Source organism: Rhipicephalus microplus, chromosome X (assembly GCF_043290135.1).
Source record: "Rhipicephalus microplus isolate Deutch F79 chromosome X, USDA_Rmic, whole genome shotgun sequence".
NCBI classification, from domain to species: Eukaryota; Metazoa; Arthropoda; class Arachnida; order Ixodida; family Ixodidae; genus Rhipicephalus; species Rhipicephalus microplus.
The window spans coordinates 279010622-279030673 of record NC_134710.1 but is presented as its reverse complement, the minus strand read 5'-3'; the positions used below and the strand labels follow the sequence as shown (position 1 = coordinate 279030673).

The 20052-nt window shown below is 43.7% G+C and overlaps 1 non-coding gene across 1 annotated transcript; it reads right to left on the bottom strand.

The window, feature by feature from the left end:
• Positions 1–19980: 19980 nt before the first annotated feature.
• TRNAP-AGG (transfer RNA proline (anticodon AGG)) lies at positions 19981–20052 on the bottom strand. The gene has a single exon. It is a non-coding gene; the product is annotated as a tRNA-Pro (tRNA).

Genomic DNA, 20052 nt, shown 5'->3' with positions numbered 1-20052 from the left:
TTGTGTGCCAATGAATGTATATTGTTCTGTGTACCAGCATCACTTAATACCAGTTGCACTTGATGTCATTCTTTGGCGCGACAGTCATCAGCGCTGCCGTGTTCATTGGCATTGCATCGGCACTGCCGCTTTCTAATATTCGCTTGTGGCTTCCATCACGACAAAGGTTTCTTTAGTCGTATAGAGGGTCACATTAGGAAGTCCTGCAGGCGTGGTCGTGGCGCTGATTCGTAATTAATGCCTGCCACTATAGGATGAAGCATTCTTCGGCCTTGGGACGTGTCAAAATCACCAAGAGCAAAGTTATAAGGCAAAGGGACGAGTTCCTGCTGCCTCGCTAGTATGACATAGTGTTCAATAAAACTTCAATGTTGTAACGACATCTGTTTGTTCTGGCGAAAAATGCTTTTGTAGAGCGCCAAACGTAGTTGGTAAACCTGTCCCAGACAGAATCGTTAGTGGCAGTGGATCCTGCAGCAGTGAACATGTGGCCGACCCCCAAGAGGGTGAACGCGGCTCACTATTATAATTTACGACGTTGCTAGCAATATAATACCCGGTCACACAGGAAACCTAGTGTCACTTACATAGAATGTCATTCGTTTTCAATGTAATTTGTTCATTGCCGCATGATAAACTAATGCCCTTCGATGAAAACATTTTCTGCTGAATGAGTTCCCGAAACAAATTCCCATTTGATCTCAGAGCGAACGCATATTCTCGATACCAAGGTACTTCTAGGAAGGTGACTGTTGAAGTCATCATCGTCATCATTATTCTCAGCCTGTGTTAGCCCACTGCGGAACAAGGGCCTCTCCCAATGATGTCCAGTTTACCTTGTCCTGCACCAGCTGATTGTATTTTATCCCTGCCCCGACTGTGTTTGTTTTCTGTCTCTTGGTAACCATTCTGCTGCTCTCACTGTCCATGGGTTGTCTATTCTACGCATTACGTGACCAGCCAATCTCATCTTTTTTTTGCTAGATGTCAGCTCTAAAATATCTGTAGCTCCTGTCCGTTCTCTTATTCATTCTACCTTCCTCCGATATCTCAATGTCATTGCGATATCATTCTACGTTTTATTGCACGCTGTGTAATCCTCTGGTTTCGCTCTGATTGGTTTGTTCTTCTCAAAAGGACAGACTGATGGCAAGTTAATTGGTAGTAGCGAAAAGAATCACACACACAGTGCTGTTTCCCGCCTCGATCTGTCCGTGTGCTTTTTTGCACTACAATTTTGAATTGTTATTCTCCATGATTCAGTGCCTTACGTCCGAACTGGCAGTATGCTGTGGGTGTATACTTTTCACTCTATTGATAGTTGCAGATTTTCTCACGTTACTTGAGAGTGCCCGCCTCATGCGCTCCGGTCAATTTTTATGCGTCAGTGTGTGTGTGTGTGTGTGTGTGTGTGTGTGTGTGTGTGTGTGTTTGGGTGTGTGTGTGTGTGTGTGTGTGTGTTTGTGTGTGTGTGAAAGAGAGAGAGAGAAAGAGAGAGAGAGAGAGAGAGAGAGAGAGAGAGATTAGGTTCTCCCATGAGTAGTTGCCTGTGGGCATACATATTCTTCTATGCCTTCCAATGTATGGTTTTCGATCTTAAATTATTTCTGCTTCGCCAGGCCATTTAAAATTATCTTTGTCTACGACATATTGGATTTGAGGCCTACCTTAATACTTTCTTGGTTTCATTTCTCAGTCATTCTTTTTGCAATTCGTTTCCATCGTTATCTGAAGAGCACGATGTCATATGCAAATAGTAGCTTGTCAAGCTATTATTCGCCAACCTCGATTCCCGTTTCTTTCCAGTCGAGATTCTTAAACGCTTCAGGTATTGGTTATTCCTAAATGGCCTATTTTTTTCTAGGTTAACTTATGACTGCTTTGAGGACATATTTGCAAGCGCGCAAGTTTCTAAAAGGAAAAGCTATTTTCAATCGCAGTGGCTGCATGCCGGCCTTGTATCATTTGTGCTCAGTTCTCGTTGTTGCCCTCAGAGGGGAAAAAAATGGCAGCATATCCACGGAGTAAATGATGGAGAGTGGGGCGAAGCATTCGTCCGTTAATTCGTTCTTGCTTCCGTTCGTCCATGCGTCCGTCTGTGTGACCGTCCACGCATCCATCCGCCCGTCCGTGGGTGCGTCTGTTCGTGCGTCCGTCCCTGCGTTTGTCCATGCATCCACCTCTGCGTCCGTTCATGCGTCCATCCATGCATCTGTCTGTGTGTCCGCTCGTCCATCTATTCAACACTCCAAGTACCACCATCTCGCATATTTTTATCATATTGTTACGGGGAAGATTTATTCACCGAGAGCTGGTCTTGCTAACAGCTTAAAGAGCGCACAGTCATGCAGGCCAACGGGAGAAGCTCGAGAGTCCAACCCACAACAACCACGTTGTCGTCTTCTTCATTCGGGTGCCAATTCAGCTGTGTCGGGGCGACAGTTCCATACACGTATCAATATATTCCCCATATAGAAGCACCGCCATCCAGCGGACATTCCAATTACTAAACGAGAGGTGGCACACGCACACTTTTTTACGGCTTGCGCTTCGGGTCTACTTCCCACCTTTAACCACCGCGAGTTCATGGTATATACTAGTTCACTGTATTCATGGCACTGCGGCCCAACGCTCTCTAAACCTTTCTAAAACCAAGGAGGTTGCGCCCAGCGAGCATAACGTAGAAACCTTTTTCTGTCAGATAGTGCTCAATGTACATGGCAATGGCCGCTAATGGGAAATGAGAGACAGGAGAATTCGGCTTTTACTTTCTTACGGCTTGTGCTTCGTATCTACTTCCCACCTTTAACCACCTCGAGTTCATTCGTGGTATATAGCTAGTTGATTGTATTCATGGCAGTGCGGCTAAATGCTCGCTAAACCTTTCTAAAACTAAGGAGGTTACACCCAGCGAGTGTAACGTAACAACCATTTCTTGTCAGATAGTGCTCGATGTACATGCCAATGGCTGCTCATGAGGATCGCAGCGAGCGCATTAACTAAAAGCCGAATGCTCCTGTCTCTATTTCCCCATTAGCAGCCATTGGCAGGTGCATTGAGCACTATCTTTTATTGTTCAACAACGCACAGAAGTAATCTCTCACCGGCACAACCTTGGAGGTCAAGATGTTATACTTGTTATACACTACAACGGCTACGAGGGACGAACGGGTGCCGTTATAAAGAGTTTCGCCTTTAAAACAAGCCTTTCCTTTCTCTGTTTTGTTGCCAGTGTGTTGATCGCCCGACTGCATTTGTTTTGGTTAATAAGGTGTTGACTTCACGAATTAGTTGCCGTTGTCTCATTTCAACCACCACGGCGCCTGTTGGGCTCCCACGCTGCCGTTGCCCCTCCCCCCCCTCCTTTTCAATTGGTGCTCGGCCTGACTTCATTGGTGTCGTGCACCTGTAGCAAGTTATCTAAAACATCTGCGTTTGTATTGTTGACGCAGCTTTTTAGCGATCACTTTTTTTTTTCGAGAATTCACGCATGTTTCATGCAATGTCAAATAGATTTTCATTTCTCCCAGAGTTATCGCTCAGGTGGGCTAAGGGAATGGTCAACACTTTTAAAATGCTATATATTTTCATCGTGTGACAGACAGGTAAAATGACATGGAGTTCACATAATGTCATTTGTTCTGAATGACGTTAGATTGGTCATGTAAAAGGGGTATACTTGACACAAGGTTTCCAATACATTTGCCTTAAACGGATCGAAGGCGAGGGCCACCTTCGACTTTTTCTTCTCCGTCGACTGACTCATTTCTCGACCCCCGAAAGATTCCTGCATCTGACGTGGCTTTGTACTGCCTCCGAGTTAGAAGGCGTTGCGAGCATTATATATCTGGAGCGTTTATTGCAGTGCCTCGTGAATCGTTCAGCTTTTGATGATCGTCCATCTCAGCGGCTCCGCTTGTTCTTACGTCCAATGACTCGAGCTTGCCAACACCCGGCATTCTGAATTCAAGTGGATGGCAACGTCCAGAAAGGAGCCTGACAGAAAGAGCAAGATCAAGTATTTCCCCTTCTTATCAAGTATTCCGCCGTGATAGATCGTCTAGGGGCGGCGGTGTTGCCATTCTGGTAAAACATGGAATTAACTGTACTGCTTTGCAACAGATAAGCAATCATGAGAGCCTTACTTTAAAAGCATCTTGTTGGGGGCGTTGTTTTCTCATTTTTGCGGTTTATCGTCCACCCGATTCCCCACCGGAGTACTTAAAAGCTTTATATGACCATATGGCGACATTTCGGCATGACAGAATTTTTCTGGTAGGCGATTTTAACTTGCCTGGCGTTGATTGGGAAATTACTATTTGCAGTACAGGATTAAGCACTCACGCGTCTTACCTTTTTGATATAATGTTTAGCTATGCCATGCACCAAATCATAAAACAACCAACACGTGTTTCAGGGTCAAGCAGCTCGATGCTTGATCTAGTTTTTCTGAGCCGTATAATTGAAAATGTTACCATGAATGTTAGTAGCGGTATTTTTGACCATTTAATTGTTGAGTTTTCCTGTGTTTTTGAAAATATACGCTACCCCGGGCCTCGGCCCAAATCTGTACTTGTCAAAAATTTTTCAATGGCCCAGGATGAAAGTGTGCTAGACCATCTCGACATTTCCCTCAGTTGGTTTTGTGGTTCCGATGCCGTCGAATTGTAGAATTAATTCAAAAACATTTGTTTATATTGCCTCGACAACTTCATTCCAAACAAAATAAGACATGTACGAAAAAGAACTCCATGGACAACGCGTGAAGTTTTGCATATCAAAAGGAAAATCAAAAGGCTAAGACGAGGAGCGGCTGACCATAATACTATTAGTGCCAACCAAATCGTTCTCAACTCCGCAGTCGCTAACTGAAAGCGTGTGTACTTTGAAAATACTTTGCCAAACTATATCAGGAATGCCCCACAGAAGTTTTGGCGTTTCCTGTCCAGTAAAAAAAAGCCTATAAAACAACTTAACTGCGGTGGCATGCTCCTTGTTGAACCTCTCCATATTGCTGAACATTTTGATGCTTATTTACAAAGTGTTTTTTTCTAAATCGAGTGATCCCATGGCTACAATCCATGTGCCTTCAGCTCCCGATGATGACTTTATATCTTTACCTGGTGTTGTTTCATTGCTCCTTAACCTTAAAACAAAAGCTTCCCCAGGCCCGGACAAATTGCCCAATATTTTTCTTCGTCGTTATGCCGAGATGTTGGCTCAATTTCTGGTTATAATTTTTCGCGCATATCTTTCAATCGCAATTGTACCTCCTGACTGAAAAATAGCCCGCTTGGTACCCGTCTTCAAAAAAGGTGACCCTGCATGCCCTTGTAATTACAGGCCAATTTCAATGACATCATCGTGTTGCAAACTTCTTGAGCATATCATAGCTAACTACATTCACAAATTTTTACATGACCGTAATTTGCTTTCTCCTGTTCAACATGGTTTTAGAAAAGGTTTCTCTACAGTAACGCAATTAACATCGGTTGTTCACAGTTTTGCCGCCATTCTTGACAAGTCGGGCCTAGTAGATGCTATTTTTCTAGATTTCTCCAAAGCTTTTCATGTTGTTTCCCATGTTCACCTTATCAATAAATTATAATCTACTGGTCTTCCTGCATTTATAGTTGCCTGGATATCTTCGTACCTGAGTAACCGCAAGCAATTCGTTCGCATTGATAATGACTGTTCACAATCCCTCCCCGTGTCATCTGGTGTCCCGCAAGAAAGTGTCTAAGGTCCTTTAATTGTTTCTCATATGTGTTAACGATATTGTGAATCTAATTACTGGCCCTGTTCAAATAAGGCTGTTTGCAGATGATTGTGTATTATTTAATGAAATAACATGCCGCGAAGACCAATTAGTATTGAATTCCAATCTTTGTAATATATATGACTGGTGTACTAAGTGAAATATAAACCTAAATGCCGACAAATCACTTTTTATGAAAATAACCAATAAGGAAAATTCTCTATCCTTCCCTTACAACCTTTCAGGACAACTTTTGAACGAAGTTACAGAATATAAGTACCTTGGTCTTACCATAACTAACACTTTAAGTTGGAACAAGCACATTTCAGACATTTGTTCGTCATCCTTTCGTAAACTGAGCCTTTTAAGACATAAGCTCAAACATGCTCCTGCAAGTGTTAGAATGCTAGCCTATACATCTATTGTAAGACCTAAATTGGAGTATGCATGTATAATCTGGGACCCTTACACAAAAACTAACATTCATGCACTTGAGATGTTTCAGCGTAAAGCGGTTCGGTTCGTTTACTCTAAATACCGTTCGAGCGATTCCCCAACCCAACTCATGAGAGACCATAACATACCAACCTTAGAACTAAGACGTAAAATCCAAAAATTAAAATTTCTTTATCTTCTCAAAAATAACAAATTGTCAATGAGACCAGGACAATACATCCAACCACTCACCACTCGCAGAACACGACACCGGCATGCCGACTCTCTAACGCCCTTCAATGCTAGAACTAACATTTTCAAGTTCTCCTTTTTCCCGCGCAGTGTAACCGAATGGAATCAATTACCAGCATTATTCATAAATAACATAGACTCAATTGAACATATTGTATCTTGACCTGTATTGTTAAAGTGTTAAATGTTCTTTCTTATTCATTGTTTGAGTTCTGTCCTTATTCTTCGCGCTTTTCATGTTCTTGATCTTCTGTTGTCCTTATTACGAGCTTTGTAAATACGTCCCTCCTGCTTGGGCCCTTCACTGGGCCTGCAGTATTAAGTAAATAAATAAATAAATAAATAAATAAGAGAAGAAAACAGTTTCTGTTGCTCTACCGGCAGTGCCAAGGTTCGGCATAAGCAAGCTATGTTTTCAAATAATAAGAATGCACGTAAAACCATCGGTTACGCTACTTCGCAAGAACTAATAGAAAAATAATTTTCAATTGTACTCTGAAAAATGATAAAAAAATGTCTAGAGGCAGCTTCGCACTAGTGGTACCAAGCCTGAAGGAAGAGTGGAGCTTGCTTGTTTGTTTGTTTCCAGTCTGGTGACCATGCGGCTATCCTGTTAATTATTTGCGAAGCATTTCTCGTTGAACTTCAGCGAGTTTGACCGTATCTATCTATCTATCTATCTATCTATCTATCTATCTATCTATCTATCTATCTATCTATCTATCTATCTATCTATCTATCTATCTATCTATCTATCTATCAGTTAATCAATCAATCAATCAATCAATCAATCAATCAATCAATCAATCAATCAATCAATCTATCTATCTATCTATCTATCTATCTATCTATCTATCTATCTATCTATCTATCTATCTATCTATCTATCTATCGATCTATCTATCTATCTATCTATCTATCTATCTATCTATCTATCTATCTATCTATCTATCTATCTATCTATCTATCTATCTATCTATCTATCTATCTATCTATCTGTCTGTCTGTCTGTCTGTCTGTCTGTCTGTCTGTCTGTCTGTCTGTCTGTCTGTCTGTCTGTCCGTGTGTCTGTCCAGACGCCAACGACTTTTAGCTCTCCTGGCCATTTCGGTAACGTGATCTCTACCGAAATTGGTTTGGCATGACATGACTGTATGATGAACATAAGTGACTAGTCATAACATGATAATCATGACATGTATGTTATGCATGTCATTATTGACATATCATGGTCTTGCTGCTCCCGCGGTGCTTTCGTTCACATGACTTATCGCAAATCTGGTTTAATATGACATACCTGCAGGGCGAACATAAGTGACAGGCCCTCACGTGGTGATCAGGACATGCGTGTCCTGTAATAACATGACTACATGTCATACTAATGATGTCCTCATGGTCGTTTTGCTAGCTTCGACGCTCACCCAAATTGGTATTACGTGACGGTAATGAATGATGAAGTTATATGACTGGTGTGAACATGATAATCATGACATGCGTGTCATGTAAGAACATGACTACATACCACGCCCTTGATGCACTTCTGGTCATTTCGCTAGCTTCACATTTGCGAAACTCGGTAGTATTTCGTGATGTGAATGAATGACGAACGTATATGACTGGTGCAAACATGATAATCATGGTATACGTGTCTTGGAAGAACATGACTACATACCACGCTCAAGATGTGCTCGCAGCCGTTTTGCTACGCTCACATATACCAAATTCGGTATTACGTGATGAGAATAGACAATGATGCAAAATGAAACGTCCAAACATGACAATCATGACATGCGTGTCATGTAAAATATGACTACATGCTACGCCCATAGTGCGCTCCTGGTCGCTTCCCTAGCTTCACTTATACCAAATTTAATGTTACGTGACGTCAGTGAATGAGTCAGTGAATGAAGAAGGCATATAACTGGTGCAAACATGATAATCGTGACATGGGTGCCATGTGAAAACCTGACAACATACCACGCTCATGGCGCGTTCGTGGTCGTTTTGCTGGCTTCGCATATACCAAATTTAGTATTTCGTAACGTAACTGTGACGACGAAGGTAACAGACACATCCAAACATGATTATCATGACATGCGCGTCATGTAAAACATGACTACATGCTACACTCACTGCGCGCTCACGGCGATTTCGCTAGCTCTACAGATACCCAATTTGGTTTCACATGACGTGAATAGGCGATGAAGGTAAATGACACGTCCAAACATCATAACTCTTATTACCTATAATCATAGTGCTACTTTCAAGCATATCTTGTCCGCAGACAAAAGAGATGCTATTCGGAAATTGCGGGACTGCACAGATATTGTTAGTAAGCTCGCCGACAAATGGGGCGCTGTTGTGATAATGAACGCTTCTGACTACATCGCCGAAAAAATGAGTTGTGGGATTCTAGATACTATAAACGGCTAGACCAGGACCCAACAAGGGAATTCAAACGCATTTCTGAAGACTCACTCGTATAGCTTTTTCAAAAATGGCTGCATAAGGTAAAAGATGAGGCAGTCATTAATTCCTTTCAGTCCTGTAGCAGGAAGGTTTTATTGACTTCCTAAGACACACAAGGTAAACAACCATGGTCACCCTATAGAGTCTGCTATCGGCAGTGTGATTGAACCACTCGCTAAGTATGTTGACAGCTTCATTAAAACAACACCTCATTCCTTCCCGTCGTATCTTAAGGATACGAACGACTTTCTAACCGACATTCTGGAACTCGATGTACCTAACAACTCGATACTCGTCACACTAGACTTGGCTTCACTTTACACAAACATTCCTCACGACGATGGCATTCGGTCAGTAGTTAACGCTTATGCCGACTAAGTCTTTCATAAACCTGTTGACAGCCTAACTCTTGCCAGTCTTCTTCAGCTAATTCTGCAACTAAACAACTTTGACCTCAATGGCTTGCACTACATTCAGATGAGTGGTACCTTAATGGGCACTAAGATTGGACCACATTACGCTAACATATTGTTACGTGAAGGCATACGGGGAACTACGCGTGTGAAGATATATTTGCACAGTGCCAACGCGCAAGTCAAAATGGAGAACAAGAGCTGTGTCCTACACCAAAATCACGTCGTCTTCTTCGGCGCCTATCTAACCGCGTTAGTGGGACACTGTCTCATAACATAACCCCCGGGTGCTGAAGCACCGTCTCGGTGCTTTCTATGATGTTTCCGAGTGGTAAAGTTTAAGGCGAAACACATGAACAATATCTGTAGACAGTGAAGGGGAGGAAGAAGCCTCAAGCGGGGCTATCTCGTAGGTCACATCTGTCACCTGGCGCAATATGCGGTAGGGTCCTAAGTAGCGGGAAAGCAGTTTTTCAGAAAGTCCAACGCGCCTAGTCGGAGTCCACAGTAGCACAAGAATATTTATGAGTCAATTCAAGAGCATGATACTTGATACGTGTGCCCTAAAACCATTCTTGTATAAGCGCTTCATAGACGTCATCTTTCTCATAAAGCATCATGGAGAGGCTGAACGTTTCTCTTTCATTTCAAACTTTAATGGCGTAATGGCGTTCATCCATCAATCTCGTTCTCGCCCATATACTCAAATTCCGCAATCAATTTTCGGGACGTCACAGTTTTCTTGTCTGATAATAAGTTGACGACAAATCTTTTCCGAAAACCAACACTACAAACACCGCTATCTGCATTTCGAAAGTAGTCATATGTCAAGCATAACAAGACGAGCATTCCATGCAGTCAGGCACTCATATTTAAAAGATTGTGCTCCACGCAATCGGGCTTTCGTGATAACTGTTAGAAGCTGCATAATGCACCTACACGTCATAAGTACCCGGCCCAAATAATCGACGATGCCATTCATCATGCCATGGCAGTAGGTAGACACGGTCTTTTTAACTGGAAGGAGCGCACTTGACAGCGACCATCTCCTAACCTAGTCTTGACGCATTCTGCATTCTTCATCCCTGCCTTAAGCCACGGTGCAAGGTGGGTATTCACATGACTACCACAGCGTTAGTCAAAAGTTCAGCGTCCAGTTTAACGATAAAAGTTAAAGGGAGCTTCGACTGTGGTACCAGCAACTGCGTCTATCTGCTGGAATACTCAGCTTGGAAATTTCAATAGGTCACACTGAAACGCAAATCTCGTTAAAGCGAGGCGTTAAACACTGAGTCACCCTGGAGCACGTCGGAAACGCCAATCTCCCCAATGCTATTTACCGCGTGCTTACAGGAGGTTTTCAGAAGCCCAGAAAGGGAACAGTTAGGGATAAAAGTTAATGGAGAGTACCTTAGTAACCTGCGCTTCGCCGATGACATTGCATTGCTGAGTAACTCCGGGGACGAATTGCAACTCATGATTATGGAGTTAGACAAGGAGATCAGAAAGGTGGGTCTTAAAATGAATCGGCAGAAAACGAAAGTAATGTACAACAACCTCGGAAAAGAGCAGTGCTTCGAGATAGGTAATAGTGCACTTCAAGTTGTAAAAGACTATGTCTACTTAGGGCAGGTAATAACTGCGGAGCCGAACCATGAGATTGAAGTAACTAGAAGAATAAGAATGGGGTGGAGCACATTTGGCAAGGACTCTCAAATTATGACAGGTAGATTGTCACTATCCCTCAAGAGGAAGGTATATAACAGCTGTATCTTGCCGGTACTTAGCTACGGAGCAGAAACCTGGAGACTTACAAAGAGGGTTCAGCTTAAATTGAGGACGGCGCAGCGAGGAATGGAAAGAAAAATGGTAGGTGTAACCTTAAGAGACAAGAAGAGAGCAGAGTGGATTAGGAAACAAACCGGGGTTAAGGATATCATAGTTGAAATCGAGAAGAGGAAATAGACATGGGCCGTGCATGTAGCACGTAGACAGGATAACCACTGGGTATTAGGGGAACTAACTGGATTTCTAGAGAAGGCAAGTGGGTTAGGGGGAGACAGAAGGTTAGCTGGGCAGATGAGATTAAGAAGTTTGTGGGTATAAATTGGCAGCAGCAAGCACAGGACCGAGTTGACTGGCGGAACATGGGAGGGGCCTTTGTCCTGCAGTGGACGTAGTCAGGCTGCTGCTGCTGCTGCTGCTGCTGCTGCTTATGATAATGATGGTGATGATGATGATAATAATGAAACACCATTCAGATTACGTTTCAATAACCCCAAGGCACACGTGACCACATATCCTAACCTTCCCTTTTCGAAGCACGTCAGCATACCGGGGCATTCGCTTGACCAACTTACAGCAACGATATTAGAATATGGTTTTCGATCAAACCACAAAAGAGAGAAAAGCGAATCCTTTCTTATCTATAAATTTGTGACCTTAATATCTGGTAATAAGGAAAGCGCTGAAAAGCTGACATTCATGACCACATAATAGATCAGCCATTCTCGCATACACCTGTTAATTAATCGCACTTGTACATTTTCTCTACTTGTTTTCGGCTGTTCCCACCAGCTTCTGTGGCGCGCCTTGCTGAGTTCATTTTAATCACTGCCACAGTTTTTATATTTTATATTTTTAGATTTTACCTTTTATTGCATTGTTGGTTTGCCCTTGTTACTGTTGGCACACTTCATTTGTCATACACGTTCACTTCACATTTTCACCGTTCTATTTTTTACCTTTTTATTCTTGTTGGTTTACCCTTGTTACCATTAGCACACTTCATTTGTTATATACGTTCACTGCCCATTTTCACCGCTGTTGCTGTTTACCTACTTGTTTTTGTTAATTTATACTGGTTTGTGTTAGCCTTTCAAAACGTTTTCTTCTTCTTTTTTTTCACTTCATTTGTTGTACACTTACCCTGTGATGCGCCCTGGCGAACCCTGCTCACTGCGCTTATACACCGCAGTGACGGTGTGAAAAATGTGTTGGTCAAATTTTCTTTTTCTTATTGATTTTTTCCTTGCGTGAGTTTTCGTGTCCACAAGTAAGCCTGTTCATGCGTATAGCCCACACTTTGTACTTGAAAGCTGTCTCTTACCCACAAATTTTTTTTCATGATGTCATGACTATCTCTCATTAGTGCCTATGTTTATTGATAATTAATGATATATGCTGTATCTATTACGATTATAGTTTAGCACGTGTTAAGGGCCCCCACCATACTCATGTATTTAAGAAGTGCGTTTTTGCCTGTGATCTGTATTTTACTTGACGAAGGCGGGCCCTCTTGCCAAAACGTCAAAAATTGGCCCTTTCAAGGAGGTGCCCCCCCCCCCCCGAAGTCAAGGATGCTCCCTCCCCCCCCGAAAAAATATTTCGGCCTGTATACGCCCCTGCTGCAGAGCACTGCTCAAATGTTTCCAGTAGAAAACATGGCATTTCTGCTTTTCAGGTTACGAATGCTGTGACTTTGGTATTTTGCAGTGCTCACCGATGGCAATAAATGCACTAAACAATCTGCATTCCTGAAATTTTTAGCTCAGTGTATCTATATTTAGACGCTTGTCGCTAATCGCAAGTAATGAAAGAGTTAGTGAATTTCAAGTTGATTTCTGGTTTATCTAACACCGACTAAGCATACTCACTTTACTTTGCCAAATACGCAATTGCATATTTCAGTAGCTGAACAGGCTGGGCTAAGCGCTGCTATAGGCTCAGCGGCGCGAGTGTGATTCCTATAGCCATGGAGGCTGCAATACAATGGGTAGCGAAATGAAATATCAGTCGAGTACTTAGATTTAGGTGCACGTTAAATACCCCCATGTGGTCAAAATAAATTTGGAGATCGCACTACGCAAGCTTAATCGCCATCTCGGCATGTAAAATCCCCTTTCAGTGTCTGCTGCTGCTGAGCGCGAGTTGGCGAGTTGGCTTTTGGCTACGGAAGACGTAATGAAAAATGTTTTGACACGCAGAGTTGGAGGCACCTCTAAAAAACCGAGAGTTTGAGAGTAAATATGAAGCACTCTATAAAGCTGAATGCCACATAACACAAGTATTCCTTCGGTATGTTATAAACTCAAATAAGCCAAGTGAACTGAGGACCGAACCTGTCTGCTCAATTATTAGGACAGCAGCAGCGATGACCCGGCATACGGTCAGCTTACAGAATTTGGACCTCAAATTTGGTTTGCGTAAGGCCTCGAAATGTGCGGCACTGCTTCCTGCCGCACATTTCGCAGCAGGAAGCAGTGCCGTAGGTCGTATCGCAAGAGAAATTAAACCGCAGCATCTTTTTCGAATGGCCAATGTTCTGACTGCAGGTCACACATCATATCGCCCAAGCTGACAACTAAACAATCACCGGTGCGGGGGCCAATCGCAGTCGCATATATAATTCGTAAAAAAATTGTCTGGAGAAGCGAGTGCTAGATATGGTTTTCGCCATGCTAATCGAGCGAATTTTCTAAGTGCACTATGCCGCTTATATTTATACGTAATTGATGCTATAACATATTTACATAGTACAATTGGAATACTATTAATCGTGGGAAATTCTCTGTCAGACAAAGAGGAGTGTTTATTTCATCCCGGACTTCTTCAAACAACGCTTGCCTACAGACCAGGCTATCAGTGGCAGGTTACCGCTTCACACCAGCAAACAAATTCGACTGCACTTCAGATCAAACAGTTCCCGCCCTCTGGTAACGATCCCGCCCTTGCGTGTAGACCCATGACACCGGAGCGGGCTGAGGCAGAGCGTGTGGTTTTCAATAGTCGGTGAATGGGGCCACACGGGCGACGCCCTTGGTGCGATGAGAAATGGCTGATAAGAGAAGGATGACAGTCGCCGGCTGTTGAAAACAGCCCCGTTGAAGCCGATTTCGCAAGGGTGCCGCTTGTGAGTCCCGCGCACTCACACCCGGAATGCCTCGGCTTTGTTGTGCAAACTGCATGTATGTAAACATGTATGTACACTTACCGTGTCCACCGCGGACAAGTATTGATGGCGACCACTAAGAGTGGGGGGTAGACTCCTCCAGGAGACGGTGCGTCATTAGGGATGGGGGAAGACCTAAGGACGACGGATGCACACGAAAACGATCATGATGGGCGAGGAAAGAAAACGTTCCCGCTTCCGTTTTGCGCAACCGAAGACGCGCTACTTCTTTGGCAGCAGGGTAATTGGGTCCACCCGGCGGTCTTTAGCAATGCCGGACGATTTTTTTACGCCGCTCAAGCACGCGAGGAGGCGGCGCGCTGTCCAGCGCTGATGCATGCACGCTGCATCGCCTGAAAAGGGGAATGAGGCCGTCTTCAGCGGTTGAAGCGAACGATGGCCGCGCAGAGCTCGTGTGACGGTCACGTTAGTGTACAATGTTCAATAGCGCCAACAACATTACACTTACGGGAGCTCTGGCGAAAGAATTCCTCTATCGAGCGGTAGAAGGGCAGACAGATAACTTTAAAAAGCTTCGTTACTACGAAGCACGAGCGTACGAGAGTGGTTAACTACAGACCTTCACAGAACACTCATTACAGTCACACCGTGAGCTAAAAGAGCGGCCGTCTAAGAGCTTGTTGTAACCTCTTTTAGGGCCCCTGCTGACGTACGCTTGCCATGCACACACTATGACCTAATCCATCATCACTTTGCGAAGTATCGAAGCAATAAGTACGCGTCTGTGAGCCAATATTGGCACCTATGTAGCAAAATATTTTGTTGGTGCTGTGGCTGGTGATGACAATGAAATATGCCAGAGCCGTTTGTAATGGGTGGTGAACTTTAGGCACCAGACTTAATTCGCAATTCACATGGTGGGACGTCTGACATCATTCCGTGTTTATATGACGCAATATTACATCTGCTAACGTGATTCCTCGGGTTCCTCGCCCGACATGACGCCTGTATAGGGCTTTTTTTCCAATACCCCTTTCACCAATGGCATGACTTCATGGTGAAATACTTAAGTGTCACGCAGAATACCATAGTTCAATTTTTTTCTTATTCGTTGTGCGTGACAGCTGTGACGACACATAGGGCGATGAATGACATTGATGGCAAAACCGGCTGTTGTAGCGTGCTCATAAAAGCTCACGTTGTAAAAACATTGATTTGACAATTCAACGACCAAGTTTCGGCGGGTGCTTTTGCAGTTACCCCACCATCGTAGATAGCAACAGCGTAAATTCGCAATCTGATAACGTAAATGATGCGGTCAGACGGTGGGTTCATGCACAGTAGCTTCGTGAGATTCGTAACAAGAACGGCAGTCAAAACAGCGGCAGCGTGCTCTCCCACTGCGCTAATCAGCGGTCTATATTCGACTCGTTTTGTCCGCAACTCTTGGAATGTACTTGTCAAAACCATCGTATATGAAAATAAGGAACGCCGTTTGTGGGGTCCCCGGATTAATTTTATCACAAGTGGTTATTTAACGTGCACGAAAATATAAGTGCAGCGGGTGTTCTTGTTCTTCGTGCCACTTGAAACGCGGCCACCATGGCCTGAAATTGAAGCCAGGTCCTTCAGCTCGGCAGCATGATACCTTACTCCTTGTATTGTATCGCATTCCGGCTCGTTACAGTCCAGATCGCATTCAACTAATACTATTTTCATCATCTCTGGCAGTTGCCTTCCTCAGTAACCCTTCCATTCATGCCATGTGGCGAAGTGTAAACGCTACCGACTCCGCAATACAAAAGTTCACCGGTGAGTAAGAAATAACAACGCTAAATAGAAATAAAAATGAGTTGTCCATCCATCCATCCATCCATCCATCCATCCATCCATCCATCCATCCATCCATCCATCCGTCCGTCCGTCCATCCGTCTGTCCATTCATGTTTAAATGGATATACATAACCCATAGACAGGGGGGGGGGGGCGGGGGGAGTAGGGCCGTCGCAGTAGCTCAGTTGGTAGAGCATCGGACGCGTCATTTAAAGGTCGCAGATTCGGTCTCTGTCCAGGGCAAAGTATCTTTTTGCCCACTTGTCTTTTTTCACCTTTAAACTACAATTACCTCATCTAACATCTATAATACTTTCCTTGGCATGATTTTCTGTTAGATCTGATTTGAAAATTCAGTGTCACTTATAGTTGGGACTCTTCCTTTTTCTTTTACAAAGCATTTTGTTATGTGAACGATGAGTCGATAGACGGTAGTCTGCAGCCTGTTTATTGAATGGATCTACAGTGGCGGTTGAAGTGTTAACAGGTTTAACGAATTCAGAGCCCGAGTAGAGATCTTCAATCACTCAGATCGACACACACGCGCACGGTATACTGAGAGGCTACCATTGTGCATGCAGCAATATTCTATGTATCCGGGTCATGACGTGTGAAATGTGTAAACGTACCTCATTTATTAGAGCAAAAGCTGTTATGAGATCACAACTGGGGTCACGCGCAGTTTTCCGACGCTGCCGTCGGTATCCGTAACCACATCGCGCGACATTGAAAAAAAAAAACCTAGCACCAATAGTACAGTGGGGCTCGAACCCGGGTTTGCTGGGTGCCAGCCCTGTATTCTACCACTAAGTATGTGTTTGTCAAACTTAACCTTAGGCAGGCTTGATGTCGGGAAAGCAATCACGTTAATTCGACTTATAAAGCGTTAAAACAGCGAAAGAACAACCAGTCGTCGCACTATGCGAGCAGCGTAACGAGTGGGCCGTCTAATGCTCCAAACCATCACAAAAACTTGTTCTTGTCCCCCTATTAATTGTGACGAACACCAATTTCAGCCATATTTTCTCATCGTCGTCAGCCACTGCATCAACAATTGGCACAAAATTCCGTGCAAGTGTTAAGCGGATACCATGCTTCTGAGAATAATGACAAGAAATACCATAACGAATGGCAGCCTACTACCTAAATAAATTTATTATTAATGACCTACTGGGTATGAAGCAAGCGTGCTTGTAGTAGTTACGCAATGAGTGTTTTGAAAAGGCTCGGAAAGGCTGCTCTTCTAGCTTTCGCTGTGACTGTGCTGCGCCTTCCGCTCAGGCCTCGCGTTTTTTTTATCTGATTAGGAATAATTTATTTACTCATTCTTTCATTTATTATGAATAATAAATAATGCCCGCAGGCGTAAAATATTAGCAGATTTTCGCCAAAATTAAAGTGTTTGAAGGGAACCCACTTTTATTGGAGAAGTTACGTGTTTCATGTACTCAACAGACGATGGACGCGGCAAGCGTTGGCTCGAAATTATTTTACGCTTCCCTCTGGCGACTTTTTATGCGTCAGAAATTTAAAACTCTTCGCACGGGTACATGTAGCGTTGCCACCTGTCCGGTTTATAACAGCGGGTGGGGTGCCGGTCCGCACCCGCCGTCAAAGGCCTTTTTTTTTTTTTTCAGAACGGCAAACGAAGCGTGATTCTAGTCCCGGGTGTTTTTATGTCAGGAATTGGACTATTAGGTTATCACAGTGTGCCGTTTTGTTTGTAGATCCGGTTTATATGGGCTCGAGCAAAGTAATAGTACATTAAATTTTTCTGCAAGTCAAAGACCCGACATGACGTCTATTATTCAAAGTTAATTTAATCTCCTGGTGACTCATCCCCTCTTCACAGACACGGAAACACACGTCGAAGTGCTGGTTTTTTGTTCGAGAGATGGTAGTAACCATGTATACATACCTAAGATGACTCATAAAATGACCCACTACAGGTCATAAAAAATTGGGGGACCCTAAAGCTTCAACTTTAGGAGTTGAACATGATAGTGATCTTCTTTTCCTAGTGCGTACTTCAAACACATAGTGCATGAAACCTTTCCAAACTTGCTATACCTCAACTAGGTGGCCTTAAGGAAACAGGTGCAGTACCTTGTGTACCTTTTGTAGTGCGTTACTGGCTTTAAACCACGAAGTCCTTATGATAATCACTTGTTCGGATGCCCGATTGCAATGGCCGCTTTTAATAACATTATTACGGCAATGTTTCATGTTGTATTATGACACATGTATACAGGACACCTACATGTGTTTGTGAAGCATGCCACTTTCACTGCATTTCCAAGAAGACGAAGGTAATTTCATTACAATCGCAAGCATACGCGTGAGCATGTGGTAGAACATCCACTGGCTACGCAAGCCACCCGAGTTCGATCTCCTCTCTATTTCTTTGCATCGCTCACGATTTTTCAGTTATGCGTATGATGATAAGTTTTCACTCATAATCAATGACACCGACGCCAGAATTTCTGCGAAACGAGGTCTTTAACACCATCGCGGTAATATATGCGGCCTGATGTAAGTACGAATCGCCACGCCGTAGTGCTGGAAAAATAAAGCAAGACCATACATTTGCTGCAGCAAGTAATCACATCATGGGGGTGGGACATGAGGGCAGCTGGAGGGCATATAGCTGCTGCGGCAAGAAAACGTGCCAAACAGTCGCAGTGGAAGTAAGTATGTCGACACAGTTGCCACAACAAGTCATTCTACCATAAGCTAACCTCCATTAAACTGACTGATGGTGGCTAACGTTCTCATATTCAAAAAGTGATTTTGCCGAGACAGTTCTCCAGTACAGCATTTCATCCACAATCTGATTTTTACTGAAGACCAAAACTGATTGACTCGATCAGGATCGCTAGGTTCATTACGTTCCGTGCATTTTCTCACGTGAAATGTCAAGGTTACGCCATGCTACGAAAAAAAGAGCAGAGGCTGACGTTGATCCTCAGAACTTCTGTCGAGTGTAGCCAGCCTGAGCTTGCCGAAAAAACATGAAATAACTTCGTAGCAGATGCGCACACCACACGTAGCAACCTACGGCACCTAAGCGTGCCCCGCCGTGGTGGTCTAGTGGCTAAGGTACTCGGCTGCTGACCCGCAGGTCGCGGGATTGAATCCCGACTGCGGCGGCTGCATTTCCGATGGAGGCGGAAGTGTTGTAGGCCTGTGTGCTCAGATTTGGGTGCACGGTGAAGAACCCCAGGTGGTCGAAATTTCCGGAGTCCTCCACTACAGCGTCTCTCATAATCATACGGTGGTTTTGGGACGTTAAATGCCACATATAAATCAATCACCTAGGCGCTCACCTGAAGTTGGCCAGGTGTGAAGCAGATAAAGCTGAAAATAAATCATAGAGGCTGTAGCTATAAAGTGCATCCGCTGCGGTTATCCGCATTGAGTGAAAATTGTTCACGTGCGCATGTGCAAATCATAGCATGCTGCGTATAGTTGTGCTACAACCCGCAAATCAGCTTTGCCTTCCGATCAAACAAGCGCAATATGTTCAATGAAATAACATCTAAAAGGCAACATTTTTCAGCTTTGGTGGTTCCACTTACTTCATCACTGCCCTGTGAAGCAGAGGATTCAACAAACCATACCGTGACGAAAATTTCCTCCTTATGCTAGCAAGTACATACAGTTACAACATGTCATCCTCATATATAAATAAAGGGGATCCTCTGGTTATGAACCAGATGAGCCCCTTCATGCTTTCTTTAGTGTTGATGGCTCGTTGTTCTGCTTGGTCAGACCAACGCACCACACCAACAATCCGGCCCCCTAGACAACACATGGAAGTAATCCAATAAACAAAAGAACTTCACAAAATGACGGTATGATCAATGGTAACCAATGGTTACAATTCATCTGCCGATAAAAAAAATTTTGGGCTCGTCCGGGATTTGAACCCGGGACCTCTCGCACCCTAAGCGAGAATCATACCCCTAGACCAACGAGCC